The sequence below is a fragment of the Oryx dammah genome, unplaced genomic scaffold (genome assembly GCF_014754425.2).
Source record: "Oryx dammah isolate SB20612 unplaced genomic scaffold, SCBI_Odam_1.1 HiC_scaffold_24, whole genome shotgun sequence".
NCBI lineage: Eukaryota > Metazoa > Chordata > Mammalia > Artiodactyla > Bovidae > Oryx > Oryx dammah.
In genome coordinates this window covers 20,797,656-20,815,544 of record NW_024070208.1, presented here as the reverse complement: position 1 = coordinate 20,815,544, position 17,889 = coordinate 20,797,656, and the positions used below count along the sequence as shown (strand labels likewise).

Sequence of the window (17,889 nt, the reverse complement as noted above, 5' to 3'; positions counted from 1 at the left end):
CCTGCACCCCCCAGCCCCCAGCTTTCAGCTCTGAGGGTTGCCCTCTGGAGCTTCTCCAAGTGACTGCAGCACAGTACCTGCAGAACAGCTTCCTCTGCTTCTCTATGAGGCAGTGCAGGCTTGCTGGCTCACTGGGACCCAGTATTTCCCTCTCTGCTATTGATGGAACTTTCTCTAAGGCACTCACTAGCATTACATCAATGACTGCTAAGGCAACCAGCCAGGGAGATCTCCTGTGTCCCTGAAATCACCAAAAAGCTGACATGCAGTAAGTGACCCATGAGCTTTGTGTGGAACCTAGGCAGCTTGCAATGCAAGAAGTGTAAAGAGGTCTTCTTCATGGGATCTTGTGTCAACAGACCCATGGACAGAATCCCTAGGAAGGGTGATTCTGCCCCTGACCCAGTAAGCCTGGGTGTGTCTCATGGATCCACCACAGTCAGGAAATTCTCTCTCATCCTCAAACCTCCTTGTTCTGAGAAAGGTCATTTCCTCTGGTTCTGTCCTTGCCAGGAACACAACCAGTGTGGTACTGTCTGTTATGCAATGAGCCAAAGACCTTTTAACCTAGGGACTAATAAAAGTTAGGGGCAGTCTCAAAAACACTGGGCAGTGGGTTCACGTGAGAAATCGGATTTTGGTTCTAAATAAAAACATCATATTTTGCGTCTCCTTTCACTGTCCTCTGGGTAGTTTTCATATATCCACCAAGAGTACTATTCCTGGAAAAGGCTATGTTGTCTTTAAAAATTATTTTAAATTTGATTAAAATTTTTATTGAAATATAATTGACATATAACATTATATTAGTCTCAGGTGTACAACATATTGTTTCATTATTTGTGTATGTTGTGAAATGATCACCGTAAGTCTAGTTAATCCACTACCACACACATTTATGTTTTTTTCTCGTAATGATAATTTTAAATCTACTTTCCTAGCAACTTTGAATATACAATACAGTATTGTTAACTAGGTATCAAGCTGTACATGACATCACCAGACTTATTAATTCTATAATTGGAAGTCTATAACTTTTGATCACGTACCTGTAACAACCACCAATCTGTATTTATGAGTTAAGTTTTTTTTTTAATTCCACATATAAGTGAGATCATGTGGTATTTGTCTTTCTCTGATTTATTTTGCTTAATGCCCTCAAGGTACATCCATATTGTCACAAATAAACAGGATTTTATTCGTTTTTCTATGACTGAATAATACTCTGTGTGTGTGAAGCCAAATTCAGACTTAAATTGAAGAAAGTAGGGAAAACCACTAGCCCATTCAGGTATGACCTAAATCAAATCCCTGATGATTTGAAGTGATCTGATAGAGTGTCTGATACACTATGGATGGAGGTTCATGACATTGTACAGGTATGACCTAAATCAAATCCCTAATGATTTGAAGTGAGAAACAGATTTAAGGGACTAGATCTGATAGAGTGTCTGATGCACTATGGATGGAGGTTCATGACATTGTACAGGAGACAGGGAGCAAGACCATCCCCACGAAAAAGAAATGCAAAAAAGTAAAATGGCTGTCTGAGGAGGCCTTACAAATAGCTGTGAAAAGAAGAGAAGTGAAAAGCAAAGGAGAAAAGGAAAGATATAAGCATCTGAATGTAGAGTTCCAAAGAATAGCAAGGAGAGATAAAAAAGCTTTCTTCAGTGATCAGTGCAAAGAAATAGAGGCAAACAACAGAATGGGAAAGACTAGAGATCTCTTCAAGAAAATTAGAGATACCAAGGGAACATTTCATGCAAAGATGGACTCAATAAAGGGCAGAAATGGTACGGACCTAACAGAAGCAGAAGATATTAAGAAGAGGTGGCAAGAATACACTGAAGAACTGTACAAAAAAGATCTTCATGACCCAGATAATCATGATGGTGTGATCACTCACCTAGAGCCAGACATCCTGTAATGTGAAGTCAAGTGGGCCTTAGGAAGCATCACTACGTACAAAGCTAGTGGAGGTGATGGAATTCCAGTTGAGCTATTTCAAGTCCTGAAAGATGATGCTGTGAAAGTGCTGCACTCAATATGCCAGCAAATTTGGAAAACTCAGCAGTGGCCACAGGACTGGAAAAGGTCAGTTTTCATTCTAAACCCTAAGAAAGGCAATGCCAAAGAATGCTCAAACTACCACACAATTGCACTCATCTCACACGCTAGTAAAGTAATGCTCAAAATTCTCCAAGCCAGGCTTCAGCAATACGTGAACCGTGAACTTCCAGATGTTCAAGCTGGATTTAGAAAAGGCAGAGGAACCAGAGATTAAATTGCTAACATCCGCTGGATCATCAAAAAAAGCAAGAGAGTTCCAGAAAAACATCTACTTCTGCTTTATTGACTATGCCAAAGCCTTTGACTGTGTGGATCACAATAAACTATGGAAAATTCTGAAAGATGGGAATACCAGACCATCTGACCTGCCTCTTGAGAAATCTGTATGCAGGTCAGGAAGCAACAGTTAGAACTGGACATAGAACAATAGACTGGTTCCAAATAGGAAAAGGAGTATGCAAAGGCTGTATATATTGTCACCCTGCTTATTTAACTTACATGCAGAGTACATCATGAGAAATGCTGGACTGGAAGAAGCACAAGCTGTAATCAAGATTGCCAGAAGAAATATCAATAACCTCAGATATGCAGATGACACCACCCTTATGGCAGAAAGTGAAGAAAAACTAAAGAACCTCTTGATGAAAGTGAAAGAGGAGAGTGAAAAAGTTGGCTTAAAGTTAAACAGTTAGAAAACAAAGATCATGGCATCTGGTCCCGTCACTTCATGGCAAATAGATGGAGAAATAGTGGCTGACTTTATTTTTTTGGGCTCCAGAATCACTACATATGGTGACTGCAGCCATGAAATTAAAAGATGCTTGCTCCTTGGAAGAAAAGTTATGACCAACCTAGACAGCATATTAAAAAGCAGAGACATTACGTTGTCAGCAAACATCCATCTAGTCAAGGCTATGGCTTTTCCAGTGGTCATGTATGGATGTGAGAGTTGGACTATGAAGAAAGCTGAGCGCTGAAGAATTGATGCTTTTGAACTGTGGTGTTGGAGAAGACTCTTGAGAGTCCCTTGGACTGCAAGGAGATCCAACCAGTTCATGCTAAAGGAGATCAGTCCTGAGTGTTCATTGGAAGGACTGATGTTGAAACTGAAACTCCAATACTTTGACCACCTGATGCAAAGAACTGACTCATTTGAAAAGACCCTGTTGCTGGGAAAGATTGAAGGTGGGAGGAGAAGGGGACGACAGAGGATGAGATGGTTGGATGACGTCACTGACTCAATGGACATGAATCTGAGTAAACTCGGGGAGTTGGTGATAGACAGGGAGGCCTAGCGTGCTGCAGTCCATGGGGTCACAAAGAGTCGTAGAAGACTGAGCAATTGAACTGAACTGATATATACACACACCACATTTTCCCCATTCACCCACTGATGGACAGGTAGGTTGCTTCCACAGGTAGACTATTGTAAATAATGCTTTTTTCAACGTGTGTGTGCATGTGCTCAGCCATATCTGACTCTGAGACCCCATGGACTGTAGCCCACCGGGTTCTTCTATCCATGAAATTTTCCAGGTAAGAATACTGGAGTGGGTTGCCATTTCCTATTTCAGAGTAACTTCTTGACCCAGGGATCGAACCTGTGACTCTTGTGTCTTCTGTAATGACAGACAGGTTCTTTACCACTGTGCCACCTAGAGTGCAAACACCCTTAAAAAAAAAAAAAAAAGATTTATTTATTTATTTTTTAATGTGGACCATTTTTAAAGTCTTTATTGAATGTGTTACAATATTGTTTCTGTTTTACATTTTGGTTTTTTGGCCAGGAGGCTTGTGTGATCTTAGCTACCCCCCCCCCCCCAAACCAGGGATTGAACCCACACCTCCTGCATTAGTAGGTGAAGTCTTAACCATTAGACTGCCAGTGCGTGTGTGCTCAGGAAAGTCCCCAAATATCTTTTCCTTCCATTCAGATAAACACACAGAATTAAAACTGCTGGATCATAGGGTAGTTCTATTTGTATTTTCTGAGGATCCTGCATACCATTTTCCATAGTGGCCACACCAATTTACATACCCACCAACAGTGCATGGGTTTCCCTGGTGGCTCAGATGGTAAAGAATCCACCTACAATGCGGGAGACCTGGATTCAGTTCCTGGGTTGGGAAGATCCCCTGGAGGAGTGCATGGCAACCCACTCCAGTGTTCTTGCCTGGAGAATCCCATAGACAGAGGAGCCTGGCGGGCTGCAGTCCAAGGGGTTGCAAAGAGTCGGACGCGACTGAACGACTGCACAGCACACACACAGTGCACGAGGGTTCCCTCCTCTCCACATTCTCGTCAACACTTAGTATTTCCTGTGTTTGCTAACAGCCATTCTAATAGTTAAGAGGCAGTCTCACTTTCTGGTTTAGACTTGCATTTCCCTGATTATTGGTGATGTTGAATATCCTTTCATACCTGTTGGCCATCTGTATGTATTCCATGGAAAAACATCTTTCGGACTTTCAGCCCAATGTTTAATTGAACTGTTTGCTTTTTTACTATTGAGTTGTATGAATTCTTTATAGTTTTTTAAGATATTAACCCCTTATGAGATATATGATTTGCAAATATTTTCTTCCATTTGGAAAGTGACCTTTTCATTTTGTTGATGGTTCCTTTGCTGTACAGAAGATTTTTAGCTTGATGTAGCCCCATTTGTTTATTTTTTGCTTTTGTTGCCTTTCATTTTGGTGTCAAATGCAAATTATCATCACCAAGATCAATCTGAAGGAGCTTACTGCCTATGTTTACTTCTAGGAGTTTTATGGTTTCAGGTCTTAGGTTCAATTCTTTTATCCATTTTGAGTTCATTTTTGTGTATGGTGTAAGCCAGTGGTTCAGTTAAATTATTTTGCAAGTGGCTGTCCAATTTTCCCAGAATCTTTTATTGAAGAGACTATCCTTTCCCCGTTGTATATTATTGGGTCCTTTGTCATGAATTAATTGACCATATGTGCATGGGTTTAGTTCTGGGATGGCTATGCTGCTCCATTGATCAATATGTCTGTTTTTATGCCAATATCATACTGTTTTGGTTTGTGTAGTTTTGCAGTGATAGTTTGAAATCAGGAGGCATGATGTCTCCAGCTTTGTTCTTATTTATCAAGACTGCCTTGGCCATTTGAGGTCTTTCGTGATGCCATACAAATTTTAGGATTGTTTATTCTGTGAGAAACACCATTGAGATTTTGATAGGATTACATTGACTCTGTGGATTGCTTTGGGTAGTATGGACTTTTTTTTAAAAAAATATTGATTCTTCCAGTTTAGTTCAGTTCAGTCGCTTGGCCTCCCTGTCCATCACCAACTCCTGGAGTTCACTCAAACTTACATCCATCGAGTTGGTGATGCCATCCAGCCATCTCATCCTCTGTCGTCCTCTTCTCCTCCTGCCCCCAATCCCTCCCAGCATCAGAGTCTTTTCCAATGAGTCAAGTCTTCACATGAGGTGGCCAAAGTACTGGAGTTTCAGCTTTAGCATCATTCCTTCCAAAGAACACCCAGGGCTGATCTCCTTCAGAATGGACAGGTTGGGTCTCCTTGCAGTCCAAGGGACTCTCAAGAGTCTTCTCTAACACCACAGTTCAAAAGCATCAATTCTCTGGTGCTCAGCCTTCTTCACAGTCCAACTCTCACATCCACACATGATCACTGGAAAAACTGAGCATGCAATATCTTTCCACTCATTTGTGTCTTTAATTTCCTTCATCGACGTATTACGGTTTCCTCTTTTGTTTTTCTTTTTTCTTTAATTTTTATTTTATACTGAAGTAGAGTTGATTTACAGTGTTGTGTTAGTTTAAGGTGTTCAGCAAAGGGATTCAGTTATACATATATTCTTTCTTTTCCAGATTCTGTTCCCACATAGGTTATTACAGAATATTAAGTAGAGTTCCCTGTGCTATTCAGTAGGTCCTTGCTGGTTATCTATTTTATATTAATATATAGTAGTGTGTATATGTTAATCCCAAACTCCTATTTTATTCTTCCCCCCAAGGTCCTCCTCCTGACCACCCCCCACCCCCGCTCCGGCAATCATGAGGCTGCTTTCAAAGTCTGTGCATCTGTTTCTGTTTTATAAATAGTTTCATTTGTATCTTTTTGTGTTTTAGATTCCATATGTAAGTGGTATTGTCTTTGTCTTTCTCTGACTTCATTTAGTATGATGCTGCACATGGAATTATGTCATTTTTTTCTTACGGCTGAATAATATTCCATTGTATGTATGTACCATAACTTCTTTTTTTTCCCAATTGTTTATTAACTGACCATATTACAAAAATGATCCTGGTAGATACCTTAGTTCATCCTTCTAATGAGCTTGTTGGTCTGGTCTTTCCTGTTGCCAGCATCTCCCCCTTCTACAAAATGGATGGTCTTTTTCTTCATTCCACCTTGTGGAGAAGACAATTTAAAGGGCCACCAGAAGTTGTTTGCTTCTTTGAAAAGTTTTCCAACAGTATAGATCTCATGAATCAGATCCTCCATGCAGATGATGTCATATTTCCCAAGAGATTGAGCAATCAACACGTTATCTTTCAGGGCAATTTGCTTCTTGTTGATTTTGCCATAACCACGCCTGTAGATCAATTCATTTATGGACTTCAGATTTAGGTACCCCAAGAAGGAAGTGGCAACCCACTCCAGTATTCTTGCCTGGAAAATCCCATGGATGGAGAAGCCTGGTAGGCTACAGTCCATGGGGTCACAAAGAGTCAGACACGACTGAGCGACTTCACTTCACGCAATGTATGGCTCCACAATTCTCAGCATGTTAACTGAAGCCTTGTTGAGCTTCCCAAAGGTGCCACTGAAGATTTGCTGGAGATGAAGGAACTGTAGCACTTTTCGAACCTGATCCTGATAACAAATGCCAATTTAGGTTCTGCAGGTACATAAAAGTTGCCGGCTTTTCGTGCCATCCTAGCCATTTGAATTTCAGTTCTGTACACCTGCCTGTATTCCTTGTGGTAATGCTTAACTTTTTCATAGATAAGCTTCCTCTTTGCCTTTCGAAGCATCTTTTGGGCAAACTTCTTTCTCAGGTGCTTGATCTTAAGCTCTGCAAAATTCTTTCACTTTTTCTTAAGGGTTTCTGGCACAGCAGGAACCTTTTCTCTTCTGCACCCTTCATGGTTCCAGCCAGGGAAGAGGCTACCATAACTTCTTTATTCATCTGTTGATGGACATTTAGGTGGCTTCCATGTCTTGGATATTGTAAATAGTGCTGCAATGAACATTAGGGTGTATGTATCTTTTTGAACTATGGTATTCTCTGGGTATATGCTCAAGAGTGGGTTTGCTGGATCAAACGGTAGTCCTATTTCAGTTTTTTTAGGGAAACTCCATACTCCTCTATAATGGTTGTACCAACTTATTAATACATACTCACCAACAATGTAGAAGGGTTTCCTTTCCTCCCCACTTTCTCCAGCATTTATTGTTTGTAGACATTTTGATGATGGCTATTCTGACTAGTGTCAAGGGATACCTCATTGTAGTTTTGATTTGCATTTCTCTAATAATTAGTGATGTTGAGCATCTTTTCATGTGCTCTTTGGCCATCTGTATGTCTTCTGTGGAAACATGTCTATTTAGACCTTCTGCCCATTTTTTTGTTTTTTGGTATTGAGTTGCATGTGCTCCCTCTATATTGTGAAGATTAATCTTTTGTTGGTTGCTTCATTTGCAGATATTTTTTCCCATTCTGAGGGTTGTCTTTTCATTTATGTTCATGGTTTCCTTTTCTGTGTAAGGTTTTTATGTTTAATTAGGACCCATTTGTTTTTGTTTGTTTTTATTTTCATTATTCTAGGAAGTGGATCAAAAAAGATCTTGCTGCAATTTATGTCAAAGAGCGTTCTGCCTATGCTTTCCTCGAAGAGTTTACTAGTACCTGGCCTTACATTTAGGTCTTTCATCCATTCTGAGTTGAGTTTTGTGTGTGGTATTAGGGAGTGTTCTAATTTAATTCTTTTACATATAGTGGTCCAGTTTTTCCAGCAACACTTATTGAAGAGACTATTTTTCCTCCACTGTATAGGCTTCCCTTTTCTCATAGCTGGGGGCATGGGTTTATTTCTACACTTTCTATCCTGTCCCATTGATCTATATTTCTGCTTTTGTGCCAGTACAAACCCATACTGGATTATCGTAGCTTTGTAATATAGGAAGTCAGGGAGCCTGATTCCTCCAGTTCCCTTTTTCTTTCTCGAGAGAGCTTAGGCTATTCAGGGTCATTTGTGTTTCCATTTGTTGCTGTTCAGTCACTCAGCTGTGTCAGCTCTTTGTGACCCCAGGGACTGCAGCACGCCAGGTTTCCCTGTCCTTCACCATCTCCCAGAGTTTGTTCAAACATATGTCCATTGAGTTGATGATGCCATCCAACCATCTCATCCTCTGTTGCTCCCTTCTCCTCCTGCCTTCCATCTTTCCCAGCATCAGGGTCTTTTCCAATGAGTCGAAGTATTGGAGCTTCTTCAGCTTGTGTTTCCATACATATTGTAAATTTTTTTGTCCCAATTCTGTGAAAAATGCCATTGGTAATTTGATAGAATTTGCATCAGATCTCTAGATTGCTTTGGGTAGTATAGCCATTTTCACAATATTGATTCTTCCAATCCAAGAACATGGGAATCTCTCCATCTATTTGTTTCACCTTTGATTTCTTTCATAGTATCTTATAGTTCTCTGAATGCAAGTCTCTTGCCTCCCTGAAAGTGAACGTGTTAGTGGCTCAACTGTGTCTTTTCGTGACCCCATAGACTAGCCCGCCAGGCTCCTCTGTCCATGGGACTCTCTAGGCAAGAATACTGGAGTGGTTGCCATTTCCTTCTCCAGGGGATCTTCCTGACCCAGGGAGGTTTATTCCTAGATATTTAATTCCTTTTGTTGCAATGGTAAATGGGACTGTTTCTTTAATTTCTCTTTCTGATCTTTTGCTGTTAGTGTATAGGAATGTTAAGAGATTTCTGTGAATTAGTTTTTAATCCTTCAGCTTTACTAAATTCAGTGATGAGCTCTAGTCTTTTTTAGGGCTTCGATAGAGGCTCAGATGATAAAGAAACTACCAAAAATGTAGGAGACCCAGGTTAAATCCTTGGATTGGAAAGATCCCCTAGAGAAGGGAGTGGCTACCCACTCCATTGGTAATCTGGAGTGGGTAGACTCCAATGGCTACTCACTCCAGTATTCTTGCCTGGAGAATTCCCTGGACAGAGGAGCCTTCTGAGTGGTTTTTCTGTTGGCATCTTTAGGATTTTCTATGTATAGTATCATGTCATCTGCAAACAGTGACAGCTTTACTTCTTTACCAACATAGAGTTCTTTTATTTCTTTTCTTCTCTGATTGCTATGGCTATGATTCCAAAAACTATGTTGAATAACTGTGGTGAGAGTGAACATCCTTGTCTTGTTCCTGATCTTAGAGAAAACGCTTTCAGGTATTCGCCTTGAGAATAATGTTTGTTATGAGTTTGTTGTATATTCCCTGTTAGGTTCCCTCTAAGCCCACTTTCTGAAGAATTTTTAAAATCATAAATGGGTGTTGAATTTTGTCAAAAGCTTTTCTTGAATCTAATGAGATGATCATTTGGTTTTTATTCTTCAATTTGTAATGTGCTGTGTCACATTAATTGATTTTGCATATATTGATTTCTTTCATCCCTGGGATAAATCCCACTTGATCATGGTGTATGATCCTTTTAATGTGTTTCTGGATTCTGCTTACTATTATTCTGTTAAAGATTTTTGTGTCTATAATCATTATAATATTTGTCTGTAATTTTCTTTTATGGTTGTATCTTTGTCTGCTTTTGGTATCAGGGTGATGGTGGCCTCGTAGAATGAGCTTGGGAGTATTCCTCCCTCTGCAGTTTTTTGGAAGAGTTTCAGAAAGATAGGTGTTAGCTCATCTCTAAATGTTTGATAGGATTCACCTGTGAAGCCGTCTGGTTCTGGGCTTGTATTTGTTGGAAGAAATTTTTAAAATCACAGTTTCAGTACTTGTGATTTGGTATTTATATTTTCTATTTCTTTCTGGTGGTCCCCCTGTCCTGCCTGTCACAAACCTGTTGCTGAGCCTCCTCTGAGCCCCTGAAGCTCCCCTTCTGTCCCAGATTATCTCCCTGCCTGGGATAGGGCTTCCCCAGATGCGAGACCCTCACCTCACCTTCAGCTCCCTACCAAGAGTTAAGGTCCTGTCCTGCTTTCTTTCCTCCTTTTCCCTTCTTTCTTTTGTCTTATCTGGTTACAAGGGGGTCTCTCTTGTCCTTTTAGGTGTCTGAGGTCCTCTGCTAGCGTTCAGCAGATGGTCCATGAGAACTGTTGCAGGGAGAGACGAACTCTCTACATCCTCCTACTTCCTTGCCTCCTCCTCTCTTTCCTTTTGCCTTGCCTGGTTATGCGGAGGTTATCTTGGCCTTCCAGTGTTCAGTAGATGTTCTGTGTGAATCGTTCCACTTGTAGATGTGTTTCTGATGAATCTGTGGGAAGAGATAAGCTCCATGTCCTGCTTTTCCATCATGTTGAATCCTCCCTCCAAAGTCTTACAGTTTTCAATGTACACATGTCATTGGCCTTCTTGTATAAATTTACTCCTAATTATTTTATTCTTTTGATGCAATTGTCAACTGTTTTTTTTTTTAATTTCTTTGTCTGATAGTTTGCTATTAGTGTGTAGAAACACAACAGATTTTTTAATATTTTTGTATCCTGCAACTTTACTGAAGTTTTTAGTTCAAATAGTTTTCTAGCACAGGGTTTTGAATTTTTTTCTATAAAATAGCATTTCATCTGCAAGTAGTGACAGGTTTTACTTCCTTTTCTTAAAAACACAATGTGATTATATTTTAATAAAAATTACAATATAAAATACTATAGTAAATTGATGGCAACAAAATATGGTATTTCATTGACATTGCATGACAAATGTTAATATCCTTTAGCCATAAATGAGTTCCTGGAATACTTACTTGTTTCTAATTTGGATGGCTTTTATATCTTTTTCTTGCCTAATTGCCCTGTCTCGAACTTGCAATACTACATTGAATAAAAGTGATGAAAGTTGGAATCCTTATCTTGTTTCTGATTATAGAGGTAAAGGTTTCAGCTTTTCACCACTGAGTGTGATGTTAGCTGTTGGTTTGTCATATGTGGCTTTTTTATGTTGAGATATGTTCCCTGTATACCCAATATGTTGAAAGTTTTCCATAAATGTTGAATTTTGTCAAATGCTTTTTCTGCATCTATTGATTATGGTTTTATCTTTCATTCTGATAATGTGGTATATCACACTAATTGATTTGCAGACGTTAAACCACCCTTGCACCTCTGGAATAAATCCCACTTGAATATGATGTACAATTCTTTTAATGTATTGTTGAATTAGTTTGCTAATATTTTATTGAGGATTTTTGCATCTCTGCTCATCAGGGATATTGACCTGTAATTTCCTTATGGTGTTCTTATCTAGATGACTGGTGTCAGGGTAATGCTAGCCTTATAAAACGGTTTTGGAAGAGTCCCCCCCCCCCCTCTTTTTGGGGGCAAGAGCTTGGGAAGGACTGGTAATTTTTTCTTTAAATGTTTTGCAGAATTCACCAGTGAAGCCATCTGACCCTGGACTTCTTTTTGTTTGGAGATTTTTGGTTACCAATTCAATCTCCTTACTAGTAATCAGCCACAGATTTTGTCTTGTGATTCAGCCTTGGTAGATTGAATGTGCCTTGGAATATATCCATTTCTTCTAGGCTATTGAATTTGTTGGCATCTAATTGTTCATAGTTCTGTTTCATAGGCTTTGTGTTTCTGTGTCATCCATTTTAACCATTCTTCTTTCATTTCTGATTTGAGTCCTGTCCTTTTCTTAGTGAGTCTAGCAAAGGTTTGTCAATTTTGTTCTCTTTTCAGTGAGCTGGCTCTTAGATTTACTGATCTTTTCTATTTTTGTCTTTTTATTTATATCCACTGTGATCTTTATTTTCTTCTTTTCCATTAAATTTGAGCTTCTTTGTTCTTCTACTAACTACTTGAGGTATAAAGATAGGTTTTTTTTTTTTTTTTAAGATCTTTTTTGTTAGGACTTCTTTTGCTATATCCCATAAGTCTGGCATGTTGTATTTCCATTTTTATTTATAACTATGGAAAATTCTGAAAGAGATGGGAATACCAGACCACTTGACCTGCTTCTTGAGAAACCTATATGCAGGTCAGGAGGCAACAGTTAGAACTGGACATGGAACAACAGACTGATTCCAAATAGGAAAAGGAGTACATCAAGGCTGTATATTGTCACCCTGCTTATTTAATTTATATGCAGAGTATATCTGGAGAAGGCAATGGCATCCCACTCCAGTACTTTTGCCTGGAAAATCCCATGGACGGAAGAGCCTGGTGGGCTGCAGTCCATGGGGTCGCTAGAGTCAGACACGACTGAGCGACTTCACTTTCACTTTTCACTTTCATGCATTGGAGAAGGAAATGGCAACCCACTCCAGTGTTCTTGCCTGGAGAATCCCAGGGACGGGGAAGCCTGGTGGGCTGCCATCTATGGGGTCGCACAGAATCGGACACGACTGAAACGACTTAGCAGCAGCAACAGCAGCAGAGTACATCATAAGAAACGCTGGGCTGGAAGAAGCACAAGCTGGAATCAAGATTGCCAGGAGAAATATCAATAACCTCAGATATGCAGATGATACCACCCTTATGGCAGAAAATGAAGAGAAACTAAAAAGCCTCTTGATGAAAGTAAAAGAGGAGAATGAAAAAGTTGGCTTAAAGCTCAACATTCAACTAAGCTCAACTAAGATCATGGCATCTGATCCCATCATTTCATGGGAAATAGATGGGGAAACAGTGTCAGACTTTATTTTTGGGGGCTCCAAAATCATTGCAGATTGTGATTGCAGCCATGAAATTAAAAGACGCTTACTCCGTGGAAGGAAAGTTATGACCAACCTAGATAGCATATTCAAAAGCAGAGGCATTGCCAACAAAGGTCCGTCTAGTCAAGGCTATGGTTTTTCTAGTGATCACGTATGGATGTGAGAGTTGGACTGTGAAGAAACCTGAGCGCCGAAGAATTGATGCTTTTGACCTGTGGTGTTGGAGAAGACTCTTGAGAGTCCCTTGGACTACAAGGAGATCCAACCAGTCCATTCTAAAGGAGATAAGTCCTGGGTGTTCTTTCGAAGGACTGATGCTAAAGCTGAAATTCCAATACTTTGGCCACCTCATGCGAAGAGTTGACTCTTTGGAAAAGACCCTGATGCTGGGAGGGATTGGGGCAGGAGGAGAAGGGGATGACAGAGGATGAGCTGGCTGGATGGCATCGTCGACTTGATGGACGTGAGTTTGAGTGAACTCTGGGAGTTTATGATGGACAGGGAGGCCTGGTGTGCTGCAATTCATGGGGCCGCAAAGAGTTGGACATGACCGAGCGACTGAATTGAACTGAAGGTATTTCTTTCTCTTTTGCTTACTTCTTTGACCCATTGGTTGTTCATCAGCATGTTGCTTAGTCTTCACATACTTGTGAATTTTCTGGTTTTCTTATAATTAATTTCTAGGTTCATAATATTGTGGATGGAAAAGATACATTTTAAATCATCTTAAATTTACATAGATCTTTTTTTTTTTTGACCTAACATATGCTCTATCTTGGAGAATAATTCCTTGTGTGCTTGAGAAGAATGTGTATTCTGTCTGATCTATCCATTGATGAATGTGGAGTATTAAAGTCCCCTATTAATACTGTAATGTTATTTCTTTATGTTTGTTAATATTTGCTTTATATATTTAGGTGCTCCTATGTTGGGTTGTGGGCTTCCCTGGTGGTTCAGTGGTAAAGATCAAGCCTGCAAGACGTGAGTTCGATCCCTGGATCATGAAGATCCCCTGGAGAAGGAAATGGCTACCCACTCCAGTATTCTTGCCTGGGAACTCCCATGGACAGGGGAGCCTGGTGGGCTACAGTCCATGGGGTCCCAGTCAGACATGACTTAGTGACTAAACAAACAATGTCAGGTTGCGTAGCTCGTCTCAAATGTTATATCCTTTTGTTGGATTAGTCCCTTTATCATTATAAAATAACCTTGTCTCTAATTAGTCTACCTTTTACCATTCCTTCACTTTCAGTCTGTGTGTATCCTTTCTTATAGGCAGCATATAGATGTATCTTGTTTTTTATATCTATTCAGCTACTCTCTTTTGATTGGAACATTCAGTCCATTTAGTCTTATTGTCATTCTGTTCATTGTTTTCTGGCTGTTTTGTAATTTCTCTTTTTCTTTTCTTGCTCCTCCTCTGAAATTTGATATCTTGCATTAGCATGCTTAGATTTTCTTCTCTTTATATTTTGTGTGTGTGTTTTTTTAATGGGTTTTTGCTTTAAGGTACCATGAGGCTTACAAAAAACAACTTATAAGTCTGTTTTAAATTGCTAAGTTTGAAAGCATTCTAAAGTTCTTGTTGTCCAGTGGCTTCAGTCGTGCCTGACTGCATTACCCGATAGACTGCCGCCTGCCAGGCTCCCCTGTCCATGGGATTCTCCAGGCAAGAATACTGGAATGGGTTGCCGTGCCCTCCTCCAGGGGATCTTGCCAACCCAGGGATTGAACCTGCGTCTCTTACATCTCCCGCATTGGCAGACAGGTTCTTTACCACTAGCCCCTTGCTAAACCCCTCTAGCGTATTTTTCTCTGCAGTTATTATATTTTTCAGCTCTGTGACTTTTATTGCCACTTTCTTATATTTTCTTTCTTTTGTTGCAGGTCTCACTTTGTGCATCCCATGTTCTTCTGAACTCATGAGCATTGTTTTGAACTCATCATGAGGTAAATAACTTATCTCTGTATCATTAAGGTCTTTTTCTGAGATTTTTTATCTTCTTCCATTTGGAGCATATTCTTCGGTTTATTTTCTTTGACTTTCTGTGTTGGTGTGTGTATGCACTAGAGAAAACAGCCACTGCTCCTAGTCTGAAGTAGCAACCTCATGTAAAAGATAAAATTATTGTTCAAGCCTGCCCTAGTTGGTTGTGTTTGTTTAAGGAGCCTATTTTATTCTTAGTGGTTCCAAGAAGGGAGGGTGTTCCTAGACCTGTCAGTGTCCCAGAGGGGATAATCTGTCTGCTCCCTCTGTACTGAGCTCTGGGGTGATAGCTAGTTAAGTCCTTATTGACCAGGGGATTTTTGCAGAAACTAATGCCTGTGGCCAGCAATTTTTATTTTGGCCTCTTTTAAAACTAATTCTGTTACTTAACTAACACTTCGGGGGTTCTTACATTCACTAGTTACACCTGACATACCTGTAAATCCTTCTAATTTTTGTGAACTGTAGTCTTCAACGCACTCTTTTGTAGAAGCAAAGGAGTATTCTCCAGCATGGTGAGCTTCATTTTCACTTTCCATATCAGTATCAGTCACTAAGGTTTTTTCGTCTTTTTGTTGGTCTAATATTCAGACAGTTAGAACTATATTCTGTAGAACTACCATCTTCTAGGATACTAGTATATATGTTCCTCAGAAATTAAAGAAAGTATCTGCATGAAACTCACTGATAAATTCATGTTTATAATATACACATGGTTGGAACAAAGACCTAACAGAGCAAAATGTGAATAATAACAGCAGTCATAAGTTGTAAATGAACTGGAACCTTGATGGTGCCACATGGTGACATTAATTGTATCACCCTCTGAAAATGTATTGCTACATCTCCATTTGATAATGTTTGGGTAACAAAGATGTATTAATGTGTGTCAATAATGTGTTAGGAACTATTTCTCTGCTACTGTCCCACTGAGCCTGTGAACATAAGCCTCACTGGCTACAAGAGCCAGGCTATCAAAGGATGTATCCTCAGGGTGGTAGCCACAAAAGCTGAGTCACCAGATATTTATAAGAGCTCCTTTCTCAGAGACTGTGGCGATTTGGAGCTGGGAAGACAGAAAGCATGAAGATAACAGTTGCCAGCTTCCCGGGTCTTTGCAGAGGACTGTAGTCATCCTCTATGTGTGTGTGAGTGAGAGAGAAGCCTGGCTCACAGGCCACAGCTATGAAGGTAAGTTAAGAGGCTTCCTGTATAGGAGGATTGGGGCTTTTGATTCTCTTGCTTTTCTGCTGTTCCCTGGGGTTAGATAGTTAAGACGTCTTAACTTGTGACAGTCCTGTGGGACCTGTGAGTGTAAGCTCTGCTGTCCACCAGAGCCAGGCAACCAAGAGATTCCTCTGGGTGGCAACTGTAAAAAGCAGGGCATAAGACGAGTGCTCAAGCTCTTTCTAGGAGATGCCAGTGACTCAGCATGAAAGATAGCACCTTCCCGCCTCTGTTTTGGAGAGTAAGCCCCTGCACATGTGTTAAATTAGATGCCTGCCTCTCGGGCTGAAGCTTTAAGATAAACAAATTGACCTGTTGCACAGAAAGCCTTGGTATGTTTTAGTTGGCTGCCTCTGCTCTGGGCCCTAGAATGGGTGATTCTGCGTCAGCCCTTTAAGAATTCTATCACCTTCTGGGGTTTCTTGGACACAAGTCCCAGTGGCTTTCAAAGCTAGAGGTTCTCAGAGTTAGGGATAACTTGTCTCTCAGGTGGGAGCCAGGAGAAGGAAATGGCAACCCACTCCAGTGTTCTTGCCTGGAGAATCCCAGGGACAAAGGAGCCTGGTGGGCTGCAGTCCATGGGGTTGCAGAGTTGGACACGACTGAGTGACTTCACTTTCAGGTGGGGGCCTTAAAAGCTGGGCTTCAAACCCTTTGCTCCTCACAAACCTTTTGCTCCTCGGGGACAGGCTGGGAGCTGTAAGAGCCCCTCTGATTGTGGGTCCTGGGGATACTGTGTCTCAGCCTCTCCTACCTACTTTGCAGGAGTTGCTCTGCTAGTTTCAGAAGAGGTTGTTCCATCTGTAGCTGGAGGTTTGCTGTGTCCATGGCAGGAGGTGAGTTGAGGCTCCTCCTGTGTCACCATCTTGAACCAGAACCCTGGGTTGTCTTTTTTGAATGGTTAGTAGAAAGAGAAGGGGAGGACTCAGGCAAGATTCACTCTCAAAATTATCTGTGTAGGTTAGTCACTAAGTCGTGTCCAACTCTTGCAACCCCATGGACTGTAGCCCTCCAGGCTCCTCTGCCCATGAGACTGCCCAAGCAGGAATACTGGAGTGTTTTGCCACTTCCTTCTCCAGGGGATCTTCCTGACCTAGGGATCGAACCAGGGTCTCTGGCACTGCAGGCAGACTCTTTACCGACCAAGCCACCAGGGAAGCCTAATCTGTGTACATTCTGTCAAATCAGTGACATTTCTAGGTTGAAAGTTTGAAAATTTTCAGAGATTCTAGGCCATATAGGGGAGAAAGCAGTACTCCAGTACTCCAGTACTGTTGCCTGGAAAATCCCACGGACAGAGGAGCCTGGAAGGTTGCAGTCCATGGGGTCGCTGAGGGTCAGACACGACTGAGTGACTTCACTTTCACTTTCATGCCCTGGAGAAGGAAATGGCAACCGACTCCAGTGTTCTTGCCTGGAGAATCCCAGGGACGCCGGAGCCTGGTGGGCTGCCATCTATGGGGTCGCAGAGAGTCGGATACGACTGAAGCGACTTAGCAGCAGCAGGCCATATAGGATGGTGGTTTAACCAAGTCTTTGCTGGACAGTTACTTGTCTGTTTTTATCCTTTGTTATTATGGAATTGTAAGGTTTTCAGACTGTCAGGGCAACATACTAATTCTTATCTTTATAAAATGAAAGACAGGATAATGTATACCATTTTGCCGAATTGGCAAAATGGCAGCAAAGTGATAACTATCCACCTGGAC

The 17,889-nt window shown here is 40.8% G+C and overlaps 1 protein-coding gene and 1 pseudogene across 1 annotated transcript in view; both read right to left on the bottom strand.

The window, feature by feature from the left end:
- The window catches only part of FAM124A (family with sequence similarity 124 member A), a 115,261-nt gene that overhangs the window by 9,678 nt on the left and 87,694 nt on the right, over positions 1-17,889 (bottom strand). The window lies entirely within an intron of this gene.
- LOC120883072 lies at positions 6,268-7,151 on the bottom strand (annotated as a pseudogene).